Raw genomic sequence first — 23,844 nt, forward strand, 5'->3', positions numbered from 1 at the left:
CAGCGTGGTACCATTTTCGAGTTTATCTATTTTATATCTTTAGTGAGGTCAGTGGGGTGTTTTCTTTTTAGTCCTCTTTCTATGAGAGTGACATGAAATTAAATTCATTTTTTCTCTTTTCTTTTTCACTTTGTTATTTACTTAGATATTAAAATAACACCGTGATATCCTAATCCGTATTTATTTAACCGGTGACATTTTTGGCACATAATAAAGCCGGAATAATAATAACGACGACGATTTTCCGCATAGCTGGCGTGCATTTTCCGTGGAAATTCCAACCTCTTCAGCCAGCCCGCTCGGTCAGGTCTCCTCATCCACTTATTCGCTGGCGGCGCACGTACCGCATTAACGAGCTTTATACCTTTATTCGAGCCGCGTCTACCGAAGAAAAATCGTGGAAATCGTCATTCACGCGTCCCCTCGCTCCTTGATCCAATTCCCGCTTCAAGTTCATTTGAAATTCCTTTGATATCGCGGCTCTACGACTACGTTAACTCGCCAGAGTAGTCGGACGCTCCTCGCGTAGAAAACCTTTTTACGCGGGCAGTTACTAAAGTTTGCATACAGACGCTTATCGAATTTTTCGTGTCTCACTTGCTTTTCATAGTTACACCGAGAAAGGCGTACCTCGTCCATTTCAACCAACTCGAAAAAAACAACTAGCCAAGCGAACAATGTTCCGGGCTATTTTTTCCTCTACAAGTAATCGCATCTCGAGCTTAGTTCCCCAGATGCTCGCAAAAATCTTCGATACAATTCGTGTTACGATTATATTTTCACGTATATTCATTTTCGAGCAGACGGCTGCCTTTTCGTACAGAGTTCTATTTAATTTCAAGTCATCGACGAAGGAGATAATTTTGATTTCCTGATAATTAATTAAGATAATTAATTTTAACTCATCGATGAGAGATCATTTGAGGCGGTCTTTTTCTCTTTTTTTTATTTAATTTGTAAAGCTGGACATTCGATAAATTATCTTTGATATCGCGTAGAAAACGGGGAAAGAATATGGGTTAGGCTGGATCAATGTCGGATCTGTTGAGGTTCTCTCGGAATAGAAAAAGGAATGCGTGCATGAATGTATAATAGAAATATATTTAAGTAAATGTAAGTATAAGCTGCACCACTTGTGCTACGCATGTTCCTAGAAAAAGGCTGTGAGGCTGAGAGGCCCTTCAAATTGATTTAGAGATAAAAAATACTCAATGAATTCGACGACTAAGAAAGCTAAACACTAGAGAAGATGTAGAGTTTTGCTGAAAATGAGAATCGCTCCAACACGATCGACATTGTTGTTTCTATCTAGTGTTTTTATCTAGAGAGAGGCACTTGCATGAAATTACGACTCCTTAGAAGCCATCTAACTTTTGTTCGAAACGTTTCCCGGTATCAATTACGATTACTTTTACAGATGTATTCATAGACGTCGATTTAAATTGGACAGCCTGTATATTGTGAATATTTCAAGATTCTCAATTAAAAGGATCGGTACGTATCGCCGATACCGTGTTTTCGTTGAGAACCTTGAAATATCGACAGTATCGTCGATAAAACAGCGACGGCGAGTATACTCGTGGAACACGGTTTACGCGTGGCTGTTATAACGTAGAAGTTGTAACGAGAAGACTGTTATATTTTTTAATTTTATTACTGCGAGTCACTGCGATTGCTAAATTGTAATTTAAACGGCAAATTATGGCTACTTTTTACGCATGACGAGTATACTTGTCGTAACATAAAATATTGTTTGCGAGCGCTTTATAGGAAAGTTACGCGAGAAACATGAAAAGCCAAATGAATCAGGCTTTTGTGTTGCTATTTTAAAAGTATTATTTCGTTTCAAGTACATAGTATGTTTCGAAGATCGAGTTTCTCACTCTTCGAATTTGATGATTATTTTGCTTCGGCTCACTGAATGCGTCGCGTGAATCCTTTGTATCGGTTCGTATCTCCAATCAATTCCTGCGCGATACATTATCACGTTTATCGTTTGCCCGTAGATAAAAGTCCAACAGCGTAAGACCTGGCGATCTCGTCAACCGAACAATGCGTACTCCCTGACCGATTCATCTCTCACGATAATATTAGTCTACTGCCTTTAGGTTCTGTCTTTTTGTTACAATTTTCTCATAAAGCGTTCGCAGAATTACGTTTATGTAACGTTTCCTCCTTGTTTCCATTCGTAGAATAAACTGGTAAAGTTTGGTCGTTTAACACCAAGACACCCTGTACATATTTTGATAACACCTATCTACTATATTTATCCTCGTCTTGTGGTTAATTTTCTTTGCGTTTCGTTACTCGTTGCTATTTTCCTGACTTTCTTTCCTCATAATGTCTCTTTCTTTTTACACTTAAACTACATTGTTCAAGTTTACGAAGATCCTGTATAATAGAAAGGAAAACACGTAAGACATGTGTAAAACACGGGTTCCATTCAAATTACCTGCGCGAGCTTCACCGACAATAGCTTTGACCGACAATAGCTTTGACCAACAATAGCGTCAACTGGCTGCTGGTATTAGCACAGCGAGATGCTAGGGAATTTTTCTTCCTGTAGATTTATTGCTGCGGATAGTTGATGGCCGGCCTGATCAGGAAAGCCAACCCAAAGCCAATACAGAGCACAAGTTAGCTAGCGGTGAAATAAGTTTCCCTTCGATTTCAATTAATCAACGTTAAGTTTCCGTGTAATTTTAACGCTCGAAACGATATCAAATCTGTGATAGACCACAGCGATGGTCAGTGTGTCAGGTTTGAGCTAGTAATTTTCATCCCTCGTTAATTACAGTAATAAATCTACGCAAATAAAAATCCTTTCTCACGTCCCTCTGCTAATACTGTCAATCGGTAAAAGCTGTTGTCGTTGAAGTCTGGCGTGGAGCAAATTTCGTGTCGGTGAAAACACGATCAGTAAAACACATTGTACCTGTCACGGTGCTGGGAAACAAACAATAAATAAAGCCGCTGCTGCTAATGATGTTAATTAAGGGGAAAATTCGATCCAAGGAAAACCGTGTAACGGAAAGATAGAGATATTTCATAGGTGGAAAGTCGCTGACACTGAAATACGTTTGAAAGGAATAAAAGTGCGGTAGAAGAATGTGCAACGGAAGGCAAACTGAGAGAAGATTCATTCGCGTATGGTTTGCAGGCTGAGCGAGACCGAAGAAAAGGTCCTTGAACGTGGGCAGACAAAAGAACGAGAAACCGAAAATGTCTAAAGGAATCTGGAAAGCGAAAGTTTGGCAGAAGACATGAAGCAGACAGACTTTTTCTTTGCGAAGCGTTGATTGGTCGGAATGTTGCATCTGTGCTGCAACTGCCATATCCACTTTAACCAGTTAGCTGTTGCGACCTCTTTGAAAAGCGTGTACCTGAACTGTGTGGCAAAAGGTAAGCAACGACGAGTATACTCGTCAAATTTTATCTTTTTTTTAAACATGACGAATGTATTCGTCGTAACACAAAGTATTGCCATTTCTTCGTGACGAATATACTTGTCAGAAACACTTAACTGGTTAACGTGACCGAGTTTCCTCTATTTTTCTTTGCCAAAGGAAAAGTAACCCGTTCGGTTCTAATTTAAGACGAATTTTACATATATGTGCATATATTTATGATTCAAGACAATTAAAATTTACTTAAAAATATAGAATTACTTATAGTTTGAACGAAATCATTCTAGAACAATAATAGTGAGACGATAGAGCGAGAGTAAAACGTAAGCGTTCTTATCAAGCGAGAAATATTTATCGGTGATAAATAATCGCGATAGAAAATGAGGGTAAGGAAAATCTCTCGACTACCTGATAATTTCATCTTCGTTTTGCGGAAACGGCTAATTCCATCAACGAGCTGTGAATGGGCAAGAAATTATGAAATTCTCGAGTTCGCTCTCATGTACTATAGAGGCGCGCTGGTCAACGTGGTTCTAGCGGAGATTCGCCCGTGGTGAATTCCCATTTAAGCGGGTCGCTTCTTTCATCGACTCTGCCTTAATTAAAGTCGATGGTTTTTTCACCATTTCTCCACCGGCCGCCATTAAGAATCGCCAGGGAATTCTCGACTCCGAACATCCTTCGATTGCAAACTCTTCCACTGTTTTTGCGAACTTTTAGATCATTGCATTAACTGGCCAGCAAAATTAATAACCAATTAGCTGTTTCTGACGAGTATACTCGTCACGAAGAAATGGCAATATTTTCGATTATCTCGAGCTCTGTCGGTAATAAAATTAAAAAATAAAACAATCGTTTCATTGCAACGTAATTCTGTTACAACAGCCACATGTACTCCATGCCTGACGAGTATACTCGTCATCGTTTACTTTTTGCCACACATTTTAGGTACACAATTTTCAAGGTTTTCAAAGAGGCCGCAACACCTAACTGGTTAAACCGATGACGTTTATCATGTAATTTGCTGTTAAACGTTATACGATATCATTAAATTGATGATGTTTACGATGCGGATAATTCATGATTGCATATTAATAGTGAACCGTTCACGATTGGTTCGCCCCACTTTCATAAAATTCTTCAAAATTGACTGCCATGCACTTGATCGATGCTCACCCTATAGAGGGTGTACCATTCTAATCTAGCCATGTAAATATCTCCTAAATTATACATTTTTTTTTTAAATATCTATATTAGACTAACGACTGCTGATTCTGTTGAGACAACTAGTGAATTCCACGGTGTGGATATCATTCGATAGTATTTTCACTCTATTTCCATATACTATACAATACTCGAAAAAAAAGAAAAAAATGTTTTGTTTCAAATAAAACTTGTTCCGTTTCTGGTTATAAAACTTCTTGCTGTTGGTAATCCTGTGACGGTGACAAATCTCGTGTAGGTGGACGTCCCTTGGAGATTTCGAGATGTTCTTTGTCTTTCCAAGTGGAACTATATATTTCTTTATACACCATTGGATGCACTTTTTAATTCTCTAGAAAAAGGTGTATTTGGATCGAAAAATAATCGTTTCAAAAGATTTTAACTTTAATCTTGTAAAACTTATCGTATGGAGAATAATTTAACATTGAGACATCTCTTAAACTAAGCATTTTGCAGATACTCTGCAGTTGGATACTTTTCTGTAGAGAATGGAACACAGCGTATCGTAAAACGGTGTATGGAAACATGGTGTATAGTTCCATTTAAGAAAAGGAAGGTCATCCTAAGACCTCGGAGGTGCCTCCATCTAAACAAATCTGCTGATCATCGTAACAGATCTTCCTTGAAACGGAACAAGTTTTATTGGAAACATCATACGTTTTAGAGTACCTATAATTCACGAGATATCTGCATGGATCGATTAAAACCAGGGGACACTCTGTATATAATTCAGCTAATTTTCCCTACATTCTGCTTTGCGCATCTAGCGACAGATTTGGTGAATGAACAGCTTATATGATCTTATTAAATGAACAATGTTCGACGACGTAATTTATTATTAAACGTTCTATGATGTTATTAAATGCAACGATGTTTATGACGTAATTTATTATTAAACGTTATACGATGTTATTAAATTGATGCTGGGTCACGATGCAATTTATTATAAAAGCTTATACGATTCTATTAAACCGATCGTATAAATTCGATATTTTAACGAACACGAAGCAGCGAAGGAAAAAGAAAAATTGTACTCTTCACAAACGTCTATTTGCAAGAAGCGTTTCCTACGTTTTTGCGTGTACAAGTTTGCACGCGTTACGCATAGTTTCACGCGGCCATTGGACAAAACACGAAACGAATCCACGTGGTCTTGCAATTTTCCTTCATTTTCCTCGACATTTGCCATTTTCTCGCGCGTTTACAGGCGAAAAGACGATAACGATAATCGTAGGCGTGCACGGGTGCCCGTGTACCAGTGCTGCACGCAACGCGAGCAGAAGTTCGATTCTATAACGTTGGTACCGACGCACTCTCCTGACCTGGCTCGTTCGATGAAAACGGGTCAAGGCTACGTGCACCGACCCTATGCAACTTTCTACGCGGCTAACCCACCCACCTATTATCCTCTCGACCATCTGGTTGGAAGTACTCATTCATGCACCTGGAGGGAGAATTTCTACCCTTCTTAAGACGCAAAATAATGCCACAGATTCGAAGTAGCAGCTATGCTAAACATCGTTTCGCGCAAAGTCATGGTGAGAAAGTTCATTCTTATTCGAACGGAGGCTAGCTATCGAGAAATCTGAAGGAAATTTCTCAGAAAATCAAACGATCAAGAGATATTTAGCTTTTAATTACTACGATTACGAGTAACCATCGTCGATAGAAGTTTAATTTCGCTCGTCACTAACCGATATAAATGATTGGAATCTTTTCTTTTCTTTTTTTTTTTTTTTTTTTTTCTTTTTACATTATCGACGATGAGAATTTTATTTTGTTTAGCGGTAATCTTTATCGACGGCGAAAAATTGTTTTGGTCAACGATAACCATTACTAATGATGGGAATTCCATTCTAGCTACCGGTAACCGATACAAATGAGCGGAATTTTTCCTGGTTACCAATGATCGTTATCGATCAGCAGAATTTTGTTTTGGTTACCGATAACTTATATCAGAGACAAAAAGAATGTTTTCCTTACCGATAACCATTACAAACGATCAAAATTTTTTTAGATTACCGATAACCATAATCAACGATAGAAATTTTATTTTGATTACCAATAACCATCGTCCACGATCGAAATTTTCTTTTCGTTTCCGATAATTATTATCAACGACGAAAAATGTTGTTCTGGTTACATTCAACTATTGTCAATTGTTAACATTACTGACGAGTAGTATTCATTGAGTAGCAGCTTCCTTTTTTGCATTTCAAATTTGAACATTCGTTATCGTCAGAGCGAAAGAAAAAAGGAAAGAACTTTTTTCTCTCTCTTAAAAGAATCAGCGAGAGAAATGAGAGTGAGAGGGAGAAAGAAACCAAGTAGACCCTCCTTCCGATGATAAATTGCATGATAATTCACAAGCACTTCAATCGGTATAGGAAATCGAGATGTCGACATCGACACCGAATTTAATGATCTATTGGAAAGAGAAGAAGTATGCGACGGTATCACGTGTAGCAAAATTGGCCACAATTTTCACGCGGTATCTGCCACGCAATCCAGCGTGGAAAGAGCATTTTCAGCTTTTAAATTGTTCGCAGAACAAAGAGCAGGGATGCAACAAGAGGCGATGCTGCTCCTCACAAAGAAACCACTTCTAAATAGAGACGAAACGATGCGACCAATTTAAATGTGCATTCGGCAAACTTCGGTTATGATCGGTGACTTGCGGTAAAATCGCAGACTCGTGTACTACAACGAATTTTAAAACTGTGATCTTCGCCATTTTTAATTCGTTTTGTAACTCGTAGTAACGTTCATCGATTTCGATGAAATTGTCAGCATGTGTATAACTGCCAAAAAATCTTCAAAATATGTCGTTTAAATTTTTGTTAAAAGAACCAGATAAAAAAAAATCGAAAAGAGCGATATTCTCTTGTTTTCTTCGCGATTACGACCAATTGCAATTTTTTCAAAATTTTGTTCACGCTATTCGTTTCTGTACTATCTATATTGTTTTATACTATTCTTCTTCATACCACTATTTTGTACATTATACATTATACAAGGATAAAAGGAAAAGAAGAAGAAGGAGAAAAAAAGAAGGAGAAACGTAAGAACAAAAGAAGAAGGCAAAAAGGAAAAATTAGAAGAAGAAGAGAAGAAGGAAAAAGATAAGAAAAAAGGAGAAGAGAAAGAAAAAGAAGAAAGAAAAAAATATCGAAACACAAAAATTCAATCGCGCCACGGACAAAACAAAGAAATTTCTAACAGAAGAAATCGTCTAATCATTTCAAACGCAAATATATTTCTTCACCAAATGTCCAGCTGGACAAATTGTAAAGTACAAATTAAATAATAAAAAAAAAAAGAAAAATACATTTTTATTTCCACGTTTCTAGCAGCGAGACACATCGAACGTTACGATAACGTTTTAATCGTCTCGTCTATCTTGCCGCGAGTCGATCACAAGACAACGAGAACAATATCTCGTGTGCTGGAACTGTTGACGAGGAGGATGGGTGAAAGAAGACGGTGGAGAAGTCGGCGACGAGCAGCCACTTTCCATCGAGTGTCCTCTCGAATCGTAGCCCAGCATCTTGAAAGCTTCTGAATGCATCCTCGACCAGCGTGTGCCTTCCCGTCCAGGCCTATGCAACAGGAACACGAATGGCTTGGCAAACCATTCGCCCGACTACGAACCAAACGAATGAGACAGCGTTTCAGGAGTTTGCGTGATGAATAATACGCGCAACGCAAGAAGGAAACTGTTCCGTGAATTGAATCGGTTGGCTTATGTGCGCGTTGACAAGTGTAGCTGCAAAGATGAACAACGTTGGCAGAAATACGTTACTTGAAATGGAAATATTTCTCGCTCAGAACACTGGAAAATCTACGTCGAAATGACGTAGCGTTTGAGGAAACGCCCTAAGGAATTTGTTTGTCTCGTAGAAAATCACGAAGAATCATTTAAAAGCGAGCTATTTTCTAGGATTCTCCGGTTTGGTTTTGTGGAAACTAGAATTTTGTGAAAATTATACGGTAGAATTTTGTGCAAACTATACGCTGAGACTTCAAAGGCCATTGGACCAATTTCTAAGCGAGCAATTCTTTCGACATTCTCTATTTTGCTTTAGTACAAATTATACGGTAAATCTGGCTAAGAGTCGAAAGGTTAGTTGGCTAAAAGTGCCATAGAGGGCAAAGTAGTTATCAACTTATGAAATTAAAGATTTTATTTATTAACTACAACGTTTCTTCCCCTCTTTCTTGCGAACGAAAACTGGTAGAATGCGATCAGCGAAAATGCAAAATAGCCAAAAATACGACGAGAATGCCCTGGATAGATCGGTTGATCCACATACAACCAAGTGGTTCGTATACAGCGGAGTCTCGTTTATGTGAGTTCAACCCAAGTTTCGTGTAGTCCGAGACGCCTTAAACTTGAGCGTAACTTCGTCTTTCTGAACATTTTAACGCGAACAGTACGTAAGAGCACTGGAATAGTCGAATACTGCGAAAGTAGTTGGATCAATTTGCCGATAGATCAAACGATGAATCAAACCTAAACACACGCATCATGTTACATTGTGAAAATAAAATTTCAAAATAAAATCCTACGATTTTATTATACGTTTTATGAACCAACTAACAGATCTCACTAGTTTCTTAGTTTTCCACTAAATAAATAGATGATACATCATCTCGGATAGTCGAGGCTCTACGTAATTTCCTGTCCATCTATTTCGTTCGGTTAATCGCAGTTCACGTTCGCGCAAGAGGATTCCACGAAACATTTCCTCTTAAATACGTTGCAAACTTGTATTGGATTAGCCATATATAACGCATGTCTCTAGTGTTCCACCTTATTTTACACTCGTACAAGGTAGGCTGGAGGTTAGTGTAGACGATAATAGGAGGTCGACTAAAGTTCAGTTAATCAGACGCTACTAAAATTTCGCACGTGTAAATATTAGGTTGTACGAAAAGTTCCTTTCGTTTTATAAGGAAGTAGTAGATGCACAACATTTTTTGTTTTATATTGTAGTATCGTGGACGAAAGGGCTAAAAGATGTCGGGCGAACTATAAACAACGCCGAAACGGCCTACGTGACTCTGGCCACAAACGGTTGCGGATCACGTGCGTGGTGGGGCTAAGACCAAAGACAAAGGGACGCTAAGGGAGAAAGACGAATTAACGATCAGTGTTACTTGAGAAGTCAGAGAGTGCGAACTGCGTTGTCGAGAGAGTGTGGTCCGTGAAAGAAAGAACGTTGGAACGTCATGACGAGAGTTGCAAATTAACTATTTATTTGTCTTAATTATAGTACATTATTGTATTTAGTTCACGTTAAATAACCATCGTTTCCTGTTTAACCAACATCTGTTTAATCTATTGTAAATAAACTAATTGTAGTAAGATCCTACAATATTATTTTATTGAATTATGTTTGATCCATTTTATTCTATTACTACAAAATGGATCATACATAGATCCATAAAATAATATAAAATGAAAAATGTTGTGCATCCATTATTTCACTTATGAAACGAAAGAAACTTTTCGGATAACCTAATAGATTTCGTACACGCGGAGTTCCATTCTACGTAACACTGCACTTTATTATACGTTCCATGTAAACTTTCGTTGAACGTACAGCCCAGTTGCAAAGTATCGGGACGCTTGATACAGGTATCGCCTATAAAACTCTATGATTGACCCAGATTACCAAGGACGCTATTAATTTTGTTATTTATTTTATTTTTAATTAATAAATGAAAGAAAAGACAGCCAACTTTTGCGAACAGCTAACTGCAAAAATTATCACATATTTATACTTGGCCAAATAACTCGTTAAACCACAGCTAATTGCGGACTGGAGAGAACCAGATGATCGACAGAAGACGGTTCTACGTGTGAAAATAAGTGGATAACGTGGAATAAAATTAGTTCATAGGACGCTTCGTTTCCGAGGAAAATAAATTTTCAAATTTATCGTACGCGCGTGCTAGACACATTCCGAACTAAACGCGTTTAAACTCTGTTTTAAACTTAGCGGGGAAAAGCTACGTTCTTCGCTTACTTTCTGCACAATCTCCTATGGATAATTTAGTCCTGTCCAGTCTAAAAGTTGGCCATGTTCCAACGTACAATCTTTAAACTCGATTTCCCTTCGATTTCGAAAAAAGATTTTACTTCGTATCTTTTTCTTACTTTCCCACGAGAATTTACGTTTAGCCCGCTTCTACGTGTTGCTCGACCGGAAGTTGTACATTCAAAATCTCTTCATTTTCTTGCATACTTTCATCGTTGGATCTTACGCGTTTTCTATACTTCTCAAAATTTCGCAGAATAAGTGGCGATTCGACGAAAATGAACGAGACAGCGTTTTAATAGCTTCGCCGATGAATTTGTTTCGAAGAAGAAATTGTTTCGCGAGTTGGATCGAGTCGAACAGCGTAGCTTCGTCGTTTCTTCTGCTGTTCGAGGATGGATGTTGATCGTTGCCAGCTGGATCGTCAAGTAACGATGTGGATAAGAACGACGAGAAGCGGTTGCTGTGCCAAATCGACACAACGACGAGGAATAATTGGGCAAAATGAAACAGGGCGGAAACGAAGTGTTGCAAGAAAATTGTTGCGATTCTGTAATTTGACGATGGATCGACCGAGCGATTATTTACGAACGTTTCTTTGTCCCAGTTGAGATATCAGTGTTATAAATTGTTGTATATCGTGGAATAATAAAAATGAGGAAGAACGGAGCTAGATAAACGATGGAAGAATTTCTATTTATTTATCTGATCGATAACTTGATGATATACAGGGTGTCTCGTCTTAGTCGACTCACACGAGTCATATCTCGTAAACGATAGGTTTTTCGAGAAAATGTTTCCAATAGAACTCGTCCTGATTGAAATGGGTAGGATCGATGGAGCGTAACTTGTCGACTCGAGTAAAAATGATCGGCTGCAAGCGAAGTTTCTCAGCTGTTCGGCGTCTCACGTTTCAGCGGGTGATCCGATTCGCGAGTTTTTAATGCGTTTACCGAGGCAAGCTATGGCAAATCCGATTCAGCAAAGCGAAGTGCCTCTTGAATATGGATGAGATTAACGGCCCGATGTAAGAGAACATTTGAAACCCTCCGCCTGCCCCCACTCCGATAAACAGCCATCTTATACCGTCAACTTTTCGATATAGTATATTTTCTAACGTTTATCCACTCTAGCGAGTCTTCCTCCTTAGTTCTGTTACCGGAAGCTTATTAGAAAATTTCGATAAGCGAACATCCAATCAACGAATATAAAGACAGCATTTTCGACTTTATTAATTTTATTAATATCTCAAGTTTATGGTAAATCGTTATTATATGTATATATACAGATAGAGGGCGCTGCCCATACAAACGAAATAACAACAAAACATGCAATAAAATTTCTTCGTTCAAGGTTTCATTTTCTAGAAAATCGAGTTCGAAAATTTATATTATTTTTATTTATATATATATAGCCATGTTCCATTAAAATTTTGGAACTCGATTTTCTGGAAAATGAAATCTTGAACGAAGAAATTTTATTGTATGTTTTGTTGTTATTTCGTTTGTATGGGCGGCGGCTTGTATATATCAAATAGAAAAAAGGGCTTGCTTGTATCGAGAGAGAGATAGGAAAATTTAGAAATGGAAATAAAGTTAGAATTATGGGAGATATTAGTCGGCGAAGGTTGGGGAAAAAGGGGAATAAAGGCGGAAAGAAACTCGATGTGAAATTCGTTTTATCGCGTACGATCGACGTTGTTCTATTCCAAGCGAAAGAAACGCTGTGACCGCGTAATTTTCCTTGGAGCTTGCCCGAGTTTTCCTCGACCACCGGTTCGATAACATCTTCGTGAAAATCCTGGTTGCGAGCAACGCGATATTTCTCGATCAACCGATATGTGTGCTGTTTCGAACACGTTCTATTATTGTCAACTAGAACGATTTAGACCGGATTTATCTAACGTTTCGGCAAAATGCTATTTCGAAAGGAGAAATATTCTGATTCCACAACATTGGTTCATCTGTTAGAAACCTACCACTATACGAACGATAGTACAGCAAAAATACACGAACGCTTACCAATTAGACAATTACTATGAACATGTTGCGTTGTAAGGAATATCGCGCAAATGTTTGTACGTTAATATTATTCGTAAATCGTGTAAGAAGAATAGTAACTCTGCTACACGATATGTACTTCAATATTTTATGATAGAACATTTTTATGTTCACTGTGTATATATTAAATAAAGTGAATCATATATTGAAATCTTAAAACTGTTATGTAAAACTGTCATGATTATATTCATAAAATTCCAAGTCAATCTGAAACTGTACATATGGTACGTATAATATAAAACACATTATATATTGACATATTAAAATGTAGAATGTTATGTACATATTGTATGTGTTACGTAAAATTGTCCTGATTACATTGATAAAATTTAAGTCAATCTGAAACTGTACATATCGTATGTATAACATATAAAGGATTATATATTGACATATTAAAATGTGTTAAATATCATGTACATATTGTACGTGCTACGTAAAATTGTCCTGATTGTATTGATAAAACTTCAAGTCAATCTGACACTGTACATATCTCATGTATAATACAAAACACACTATATATTGACCTACTAAAATGTATTGAATACATACATACTGTACGTGTCATGTAAAGCTGTCCTGATTGTATTGATAAAATTTAAGTCAATCTAAAATTGTACATATCGTATGTATAATATAAAACACATTATTCATTGATATATCAAAATGTATTTAATATTATGTACATATTGTACGCGTTATATAAAACATTTTGAAATTTCATCATTATTTGGAACGACACAGGTCTGTTATAATTATATTGGTTAAATTTCAACGCAATCTAAAAATGTACATAAAAGTTACCAAATATCTACTGCAAACATGTATTTAATAAGAACCAACCATACAATATGAACAGCCATCTTGTGCACATAATAATTATTGAACATGGCTCTGGTGAATACCAAGACCAATATAATTGATATAATTGTTCAAATATTGCTACGACCTCTGTGAAATATATTATTATTATTTATTATAATCCTTGCCTTTAACTTAGAATGGCTTCCAGCTTACTCTCTGCGAAATTCTATACATATACAATGGCACTAGATATCGTGCGGTTTGCTTCACACATTTTCACATTTGCTTCATACTTTACCAATATAATTACGATAATCGAGTCTCGACTTATGATAGCAGCGCTAATCAAATTGCAAAACGTTTCGTCTAACATACCTTCTATATTCGTAAAAATCATCTACGAGTGTCCCAATACTTCCATGAGTAATTGTACGTTTATTCTACGTTGTGTCGCATGTTTATTTAAATTTCTATAAACACGCTCGAATATTTCCACGAGCGAGCCCACGTTCGTGTTCTAATCGCTGTGTCGTGTCGCACGTTTATTTCAATTTCCATAAAAGCGCTCGAATATTTCCGCGAGCTCCCTCGCGGAATTTCTAATTTTCTAATTTTCGCGGTAATTTCTAATCTCCTAATTTTCGCGGAATTTTCAAGGTCTATTCTAACTTATATAGATATTCGAATATATACTTTCTACGAATGTTCAAACACCTACGAATGTTGGAATACGTAACGTCACGAGCAACAGTACGTTGACTTCTGATTTCTACTAAGGTGATACTTGGTTTAATGCGTTAAATAATCACTCGGTGTTTGGGTCAACAATATATTTATTAACAAGTGTCTTCATTTGATCGCGTCGCGTATCGCTCTTGGTTTCACTAATCAATCTCGTTCCCTGGTTACAACTGGATTTTATTGCTTCGTGGTTCGAACCTAACTGTCGATCGGATTCGATTCTTTTCTTTTTGTCGCCCCTCAATATCCCCACTATCCACTCGTTTGTTAGGCGTTAGCGACCGTTGCCACGCACGCCTTCTCGAACATTCGGCGGAAGGACCGTTGGGATATCGATGACTCATTAGGCACTTCGCTTCGGCGATATACATTGTTGCCGAGTGTCGCCACACTACGAATGCTCAAGTACGTACTTTCACGATCAACTTAGCGTTTATTCTAATTTTCTACATAGTGTCCCGCAGGTTGGCTATTAATTCCTTGCAAGCTCGTATAAACGCTGACGGTGTTTTATCGTCGACAGGCAAATATTTCCTTCCTGGCTGCGGGGCAAACGAGCAATAAGCCCGATAAGATTGGACATCGGCTTACGGACGTGCACCCACCACCACCCCACACGTCCCTCCAACAGGCTGATTTATGCGCCGGTTAAACTACTTTCGAGAATCATAGTCGGGGCTTCTGATGGCTAAAGCTCGGTTTACGCTCGCTGATCAACCTCGAAGCCTCTGCAATTCGCACCTGCTTCTCGTTTTTAACGCGAAAAATGAGCGGCGAACAGTCCGGTATCGTTAATTTCTCCAGTCTTTTTATTTGCTGCAACGACCACAGATGTTTATAGAATATTCGCCTATTTTTGATTTATTCGTTTTAACCAGTCAAATGTTAACCGTGTTCTTGACGAGTACATTCGTTACGAAGAAATGGAAATATTTTTCGTCACGAATTTGCTATTTAAATTGCAATGTTAGTGACGTCTAAAATATATTGGTAAATTTCAGGATGCTTCGAATATTTCGAGGCGAAGAAATAAAACAAACAAAAATAAAAAAATATAAATAATTCCTGTGAAAAAATTGTATATAATGTGAACAAAGTAGCTGTCATTTCCTTTGTTCTCTACGACGCATTTCAGCTGCACAAGCTTTTCAAAGAGGTCGCAACAGTTAATTAGTTAAATTAACTGTATTCATAAAAGTATTTACGTATATTACAACACATAATTATAAACGTTTCTTGTGATTTTTTTGGGAGAACATAGACAAACGTATTTTTCTTTTCTAATTCTACAACTTCTTAAGAATTATTTATTTCAATTATTTATCTAAAATTTATCTAAAATTAGATGCATAGAAATGATCAATTTTTCTTCGCATACACGCGTAGGAAATTACGCGTGCGGTTGGCTAAGTGTTAAATCAAACTATGCAAACCTCCAAACTTGCATTCTTTTCTCTCTCTCTCTTTTTTTTCTTTTAGTCAAAGATGTCTTTATTTTAAGCATTAGTGCCTCAGCGTAGTATTAGCTTCGATTTCATCATTTTCTATCGCAGTGTATCGATAACTGCGTCAGCAACGTTACTTAAACGATGGCACATACGTACACACATACATACGTCAATAATCTCGAACGTATTAAACGTGCTTTTGAGACCTTAATTAAATACATCGATTAAATTATCCTTCGTTTATTATTGGGTTGGCAACTAAGTGATTGCGGATCTTGTCATTAGGTGGTATTGACAAAATCCGCAATCAGTTGTCAACTCAATATATCTCGTTTTATATCAACACTTTACCGACCGATAGACGATTAATCGACATATTTTGCCGACGCTTACCGACCTATAGCCTACCAGCAGTTAATCGGTTGCCATGGCGATAAACAATCTTTCACATTATATGAGTAGTAATTTGTAACTAATGTTTAGTATTAAGACACCTTGCTCAGTTGTGTTGCTTTGTAAACTCCCACAGTTTACCGTTCGCAATGAACGAAAAGAATGGTATTGGAGTGTCTAAACCGAAACAGAGCGAGCGCTAGGGAGAATCTGCGCCTGAGTTACCGGTCGGACGTGCGTATGCTGTTGAATCGCTAGCGATCAGTAAAGTGTTAATCAAACCGATGGAAATCGATGCGAGGATCTACTCGAGAGAAATAGAGAAATAAAAAAGAGAGAGAGAAAGAGAGAGAGAGAGAGAGAGAGAGAGATATGAAAGGGACGGATGGAAAAGAATGATCAATAGGGTTGAGCAGAGATTGCTATCTTCTTAGGTTAACGCAGTTACGGCCACGTAGCAGAGCTGTAAAAACGGCACCTTGAAAACGACCATTGACTATGCCTCGCGGAAGAAGGTCGGCCGGCTTTAGTTGGCGTTATATTTATCGCTGCGCGTAATCGATAGTTCGTCTCTCAGGTAAACAGTGTAGGAGCAATCGTTATTTCGGGGAGAAGAGCATGTCGCCGCATGGCCCCGTACTTGAACCACTTTCGGCCTTTCCTTCAATTCTAAACGCGATTAAGCCCAGGGCTTCGCGCGTCACTCGGCCGAACATCGTTTCGCCAACATTCTTTCGCGCTAACATTCACCAACCATCTCCGATCGCTCTGCTCTACTTTGTAGAATAGCAATTTAAAAGCAGCGTATCGAGATTTAATTTATTTTATTACATCCAAGTAAATAATGTCTTTGTCGTACACGTTTACATGTGTATGTGAATGAACGTTATTCGATTTAAATGAACCGTATTTTTCTCTTTCTTTTTTTGGTTATCGTAATGTTCATGCGACAGTAACGACACGTAACAAGTTTTCGCTACTAATAGAAAATAACTGTGGATTTTGTCATTAGGTGGCACTGACAAAATCCGCAATCACTTAGTTGCCAACCCAATAGAATTGCCTTGTCCCATGGTTTCGGTCTCATGGAAGTACGTCGTCAAGATCATCATTTTTGGCAACATTTTCCGCACACATATGTATAGAGTGATCGGTTTCAGCCTTCGGGTTATACGAAAAAGTATGTCACAGTGACGTATAAAGAATGGAAAAAGTAAGGAATATTGCAATAGTCACTGAACGTCGAAGGAAACGGAGTTGGTTAGACTATGAAACTGGTGGTATAAATGATATAAAAAAAAAATTCTGAGAGGATCGCTAAACCAGTGCCAAAGTAACAGCTTTCCGATATAAGTAGGTTAATAGTTTTTTCAGAAGCGGTACCGAGATGGATCGATCGATGTATTCGAAGATATATGATTCTGTATAAAAAAAGAAAAATACGTCGGTAATGTTGGTACGTCGTCTACGCGTTTACCTACGAAGAAACTGGTTCCGTCAGATTATGATGTTGCCCTGGAAACCATTCAATTTGTACCAGAAATAATTGTTTAATATTACCAAAAACAAATGAGATGTTCCAGGTGATTAAGTTACGTGATACACCCTGTATATGTATAATTTAATCCGTAACATTTACCTATCCTACTATATATCATACGTATTATACTGCGGTATATATATGCCATGGTAGTTTGTCCTGCACTTGCACCTAATTAATTAGGATGCAAATATTGTGTTGGCAACTAAGTGATTGCGGATTTTGTCAATACCACCTAATGACAAAATCCGTAATCACTTAGTTGCCAGCCTTTAATAAATACGATGGTGCGCAGATACTCAGTAGCACGGTAAATAACGCGATGACCAATGCGATAGAGAGCAGAGACCGAGAAATTTGATATGTTTCTGTATATCTTCGTAGACGTATCATGTAACAAATATTGCGATATTAGGTTGGCCGAAAAGTTCCTTTCGTTTCGCAAGGAAATAATAGACACTATAACAGAATCTTCAAATTTCTTCGCAAACGACACACAAATCCAGAAATCTGCAGTCTAAACGGCGAGGTAGGTACAAAACGTGTTGAGGTTAATTGATAGAAGAACGAGTGGATGAATTTGTAATAGAAAAATATATTGAAATAAGTATAGGTATAAGTATAAGTATAGTGTATGCTGATCAAGATCCACACTCTTACAGTGTTACAATATAATAGAAGAAGCTTTGATAGGGATCACGTTCATACGTTGGGTTGACAACTAAGTGATTGCGGATTTTGTCAATACCACCTAATGACAAAATCCACAATCACTTAGTTGTCAACCCAATATTTAAATCAAAGGACATTACCAAAAAGTTAACCTTGTAGGTCTAGCTGAAGGCTACAGGAAACAGCAATAGAAATCTACTTATAGCTCTATTATTTCTAGATCTTGTAACACAAAACATAATTTATATTCAAGAACACGATAATATGGACCTCTCTTTATTTCGAATTTCTTGTATCACTAAATTCTATTCTCTTCGTAACAGCGGTGTCCAGGTCACGGATATACAAAAGTATAGATGTAGAGTTTTTGTTGAAGTCATTACTTGAACAAAACGCAATATCATCGATCGAGTTAGTCGATTCAATGGTCGATCGTGGCAGAGTGACGCGTGCAGGAGCGCGCACGCACGGCCCGATGTTTAATGGACTTTTCTACTTAGAGGCCAATCAAGTGCTCTGAACCGTGGCGAACATCTTTCCCCTTTCACGTGAAAGCTCTAATCTACCCTTGGACGGGATCATGCTTCTCGACTCGGTGAAGCGCAACCAAGGAACGCAAACAGGCCAACATCGAAGATGCGGGGACTTTGGAAACGTGGTTTAAAGCCGTGAAAGGAAGGTTCGAGCGGGAATATCGACCCGCGACTCAGTCGCCTGCGTCGTCGCTGTAAATACTCTACGTGCAACATTGTCTGGTATCTGTTGCATAATCGAATTCACAGTGATTAATATGGTAAATGAAATTTTACGAGCCATAAATAGACTGCGCACCTTTCCGCGTTTCGAGCAAGTTGGAAAGTGGAAACTCGCAGAGAATTCACGTAATACGAAGAAATGTTTCAAGTATCCGAGGTATAGTGTTTTCTATAATATTGGATAGACGAAACAATTTTCTAGCGAGACTAGCGGCACCTTCGATTATGTTCCCGGAAATGTATATGATAATTTATATAAAAATTTGTAGTCTAGTCTAATCTTGTAGAGAATTGATATTTTTATGAACGCGCTTGAAGGAATGGAATTGTTAACGCTATACTTTGAATATTTTGTGGAATAACATGTAGATAGATTTGATAGGCAGATTTGTTTCGTTGAACATACACTGCGTGTGATTGCTGATAATGTAGGAAACTTATTCCTAAGTTGCACATTTCCATAGGTATTATGGTTGTGATTTTAAGATTATTGTGGGTTATTGTAATATCAAAATTATATGTGTTACAAATTAATTATTTATTCACGTACAAATTTCATTGTAAATTGTTCTAATTATAATATTGAAATAATCGTGGATTGTTATAATTTTCAAAATTATATTACAATTTCTATACATTTTCTAAAATTTTTCATTAGGGCTTATAAAAATCCCTAAACTAATTACTAGCAAATAAATTCTCTTACGACGATAATTGGCAATGAAGCGTACGAAATTCTAAAAGAAACATCTGTATCCTACAATTTGCAACTTGTCAATTTACCGATATTTTCAGTCGATACATTACCGCGCGAGAAGATCGAAATATCGTGGAGCGAAGCAAGTGAGGATGGAACTTTGTGAGGAAAATTCGAGACACGATTCAACGTTAGCACGTTCTGGTTTTGCGGCAACTTCTGGTCGCCGAAGTTATTGAAGAAAGTTCTGTGAAATAGCAGTAACAGATAGCCGAAAATGTTTCGATTTAATTTCCCTCGAGCGACAAAGTCGTGCTATTCCTCGTTCCATACTTGCACCGACGAACCACGACTAATGAACACCCTTAATTAGTAATTAGCAACTTTACCGACTCATGAAACTTATCAGTTTATTCCCAGTCGAACACCCGTGTGTTTAACTCTTCCTTTACTGCTACTGATTATGCAATGTGGACCTTGCAAAATGATTTGAAAAACACGTCTGAGATTTACAGAGGATCGCGATATTCAGAGAATGAACTTCATTCTATGACAGTTTAATAGAATTTCACTGATTCATAGTGGGATTAAATTTACTAAATATCTTTTCCTCTTTTACTCGCCGAGATGATTAAATTTTTCTGCGATAAAGAGGACCGATAATGACAACAAACAACTGATAATTAATTAGTCTGCGGATTTTTAGGTATGACAAAAGACTTCTGTAATTTTTCTCCTTTTCGGGCAAAATGTATTTATTCCTCGATATTTATATCGTCCTCTCCAAAGTAGCCCCCATTAACAATAACACAATTTCCCAATGTTTTTTCCTCGTCCGAAAACATTCTCCGAATTCATCTCTGGCTCTCTGTTCGATCAGCGTTTCTCGTCTTACGTCTTCCACTCGTTTCGAACTCGTTGCTCTTTCGTAGTTATTTTCGTTCTTGGAGAAGGAAAGAAATAGCATGGTTGTTGCGTGTGACGAATACGATGGTTGATAAGTCATAACCGTATCGTCTCTTGCCAAGAAGTTTCTAACGAGCAACGATGCTCGAGCTGGCTCTTGCATTTCAGGCGGTCGCAAAGTCGCTCGAGTGGTAAAAATACAATTTACTTGACAGACAAGCAAATCTCAAGTAGTCGATCAATCTGAATAAACAACGCGAAGTAGGTCGCAAAACAAGCGAATCGTTAACGTCGAAACGATCGCTTCTTTAATCGGCGCTTTCTGAACCGGAGAACCACAAAATTGTAGGAACAAATGACGACAGGTTTTCATCACAATTGATGATCGTATATTGGAAAAATACACAGAATACACAACTACTTTAATTATTTTAATTTTATTAAAAATACGTATGTTGTTAATTAAATAATTATATTACGTATATTGTAACAATGGATTTTTCAAAATAAACACCGCAGCTAATAGGTTGATATAAAAACCTACATAAAATTAGATGAAGAAAAGAAATAACAAGGAACGTAGAATTTTTAATTAAATTTTGAAACCGGTCGTTTTACCGGATCTGATAGGGTCAGTGTTAAGAATATGACTTTCGAGCGTCAGCATATTTTACTTCTGACGGATATCATTGTGTTAAAAATACGTTGAAGGAAGCGCGAGTGCATTTGAAAACACACAATGTTCCGGAGAAAATTCAGTTTCCTTGTAGTGGATTGTATAGAAAAGGCGGCTGAAGATTGACCATTTCTACTGGCGCGCGGCTGAACGTGACTGGACTATTCTACTGCCTTTGTGTCCGCTCTCGTTAACCTATTAAAAGGCAACGTTGCATTCACGCAACATCTCCTTTTACAAAGTTTTACATCTCCTTTTGAACTTTCAAGCTTGCAAACTTCGAATCTTTTACGGTGGCTTAATTTCTTATATCTGCGAAATTTGATCGCGATCAAAAGCGTAATATCACGAGATCTGTCGATCGATATACATGTTCGACAGTACCGAAATTTGAGATTTTACTTCTACAACTTCCTTAACACGTTGATGGTGATAAGTATATAGCTTAAATTGCCACGTATTTTTGGAATTATTTAATAAATGATCGGAAAAATTTCAAAGAGCGTATGGAATTTACCAAGTGTAATATTTAATAACAATAATAATATAAATCTATATATATTATAAATAGTAACATATAGAAAGTACAAATTTCTTCGCTATATTCGATACTCTGATCTTCTATTTTTGTCTGCCTCCTCATTATTAAATAAATTATTCTCAACATTTTTTTTTAATACCGATAACGGTTTCTTATTATTTAAGCTCGATTAATGTAGTGTAAAAACACGTTCAGAACATTTTTATAGCATCAATCGTATTATATGTTTATAGCATCGATTGTTTTTTCTACTGTTTTATTTAACAGTAGTTAACGTTCTTATAGGATTTCGCGTGAAATACGTAAGACGCGAATTAGCGTCTCTAGTAGCCAGCAGTTGAGAAATAAAACACACTAATTGGCATCTGCCGCCGTCAATGTGTTAATTTCCAAGAGAATCGTTTTCCACGAGATTTCCAAGGTATAAAGTTTCGAGATATCAATCCGGGAAAATAAAGTTTCAGTCAAAGAGTGCGATATTATAAATATTGTGTTGGTAAGTAAGTGATTGCAGATTTTGTCAATACCACCTAATGGCAAAATCCGCAATGACTTAGTTGCCAACCCGATACCATCGATTAAAATACAACATATGTTCAACAGTTTTGAAAATTTGCTATTCACATTCTTACGTCCTTGCGTTCTCTTAACTTTCTTAAGGAACGTTGCCAGAAGAAGCGTTTTTCGAAAGATCGCGAAATTCGGAAAGATACGAAAAATACCTCGAGACATCAAATTTCAAAATGACCGATTCATCTACGAGCCTGAGAGATCGAAAGGCGAGTTCTACGTTAAAAGATTCGAAGATTTGAGCGACAGGACTGCGGCAGGTGCGAGTACAGTTGTCACGGTCACTCGACGATGCGTGCAACTGCACAAGGTGCACCTTGACCCAGCGGATCCGGCTTCGGTGGCGGCTTGCATTCGCGTGCGAATCGAGATTAAGCAGCTAATCAGCCTGACCGACCTTAGTCGGTAAACACGATCGCCTACAGTGCGTAATACGTCGTGTCTTTTCACTTTTTTGTTTCGCAGTGGTTCGCAAAATCACGCCGATTCGAACGCTTGACGTAGAAAGATTTTACGTGTACAGGGTGATTCATAAGTGCACGTCTCTACTTAAGAGGATGAATCTGGCGCTTGTGGAAGCTTTCCCATTCACGATCCCATTTTCCCCGGGAAAATTTTACGCGATTACGTACGTAAAGGGGTGGAGAAAATAAATATATAAATAAACGAAACTTTAACGGATAACTAGTTGAAGAAATTTTAAACAATTCTTTGTTAAATTTAGAATTTTATCACCTATTGCCTACCATATTAGAATTAAGCTAAGATTGCGTATTGATGAGATAGATAGATAGGTTGTTATTTATTTTTGCATGAAGAATTAAGTCTTGGCTGATCAAATGTGATACAAAATGTGATTGCAGTTATTTTAGGTGATCTTATTTACTTATTCTATATATTTTTACCTGAAACTTGAAAATCTCCGAGTTTGTCGAACAAGTATGCGATTTTCAATTTATTAATGATGTATTTTAACATAAATTAAACGATAAATTAATAATAAATTAAAATAAAAATTGAAATATAATTAATATTACAGTAGAACCTCGCTGCTCCGCGCCTCGTTTATATAACCAAATTTAGACCCAACCTCGGATATACAAATTCCTAGATGAGCCTCTATTATCCGAACCAAGGATCGTTGATATATTTTGTTACTACGTAATTTTTTCGGAATAGTTACTGTGTAATACGAGGGTGAATCAAAGATAAACGAGACTTTTGTTTCTGAGCGCGTAAATTTAAAGGGAGCGAGCGGCCGCTTCTAGTGTGCATTGGTTGGGATGTCAGGAGTGGGGAGAGCAGGCCGTTGTCCAGTTCAGACACGTTTGGCGGTAGTATTCAAGATGTCAGAGCAACAAGTACACCT

The 23,844-nt window shown here is 37.4% G+C and overlaps 1 protein-coding gene across 12 annotated transcripts in view; it reads right to left on the reverse strand.

Moving 5' to 3' along the window:
- Positions 1 to 23,844, reverse strand: part of LOC132907478 (potassium voltage-gated channel protein eag) — a 147,994-nt gene that overhangs the window by 48,879 nt on the left and 75,271 nt on the right. The gene's annotated exons all lie outside the window — the stretch shown is intronic.

This window comes from Bombus pascuorum, chromosome 5, assembly GCF_905332965.1.
Source record: "Bombus pascuorum chromosome 5, iyBomPasc1.1, whole genome shotgun sequence".
Lineage (NCBI taxonomy): Eukaryota > Metazoa > Arthropoda > Insecta > Hymenoptera > Apidae > Bombus > Bombus pascuorum.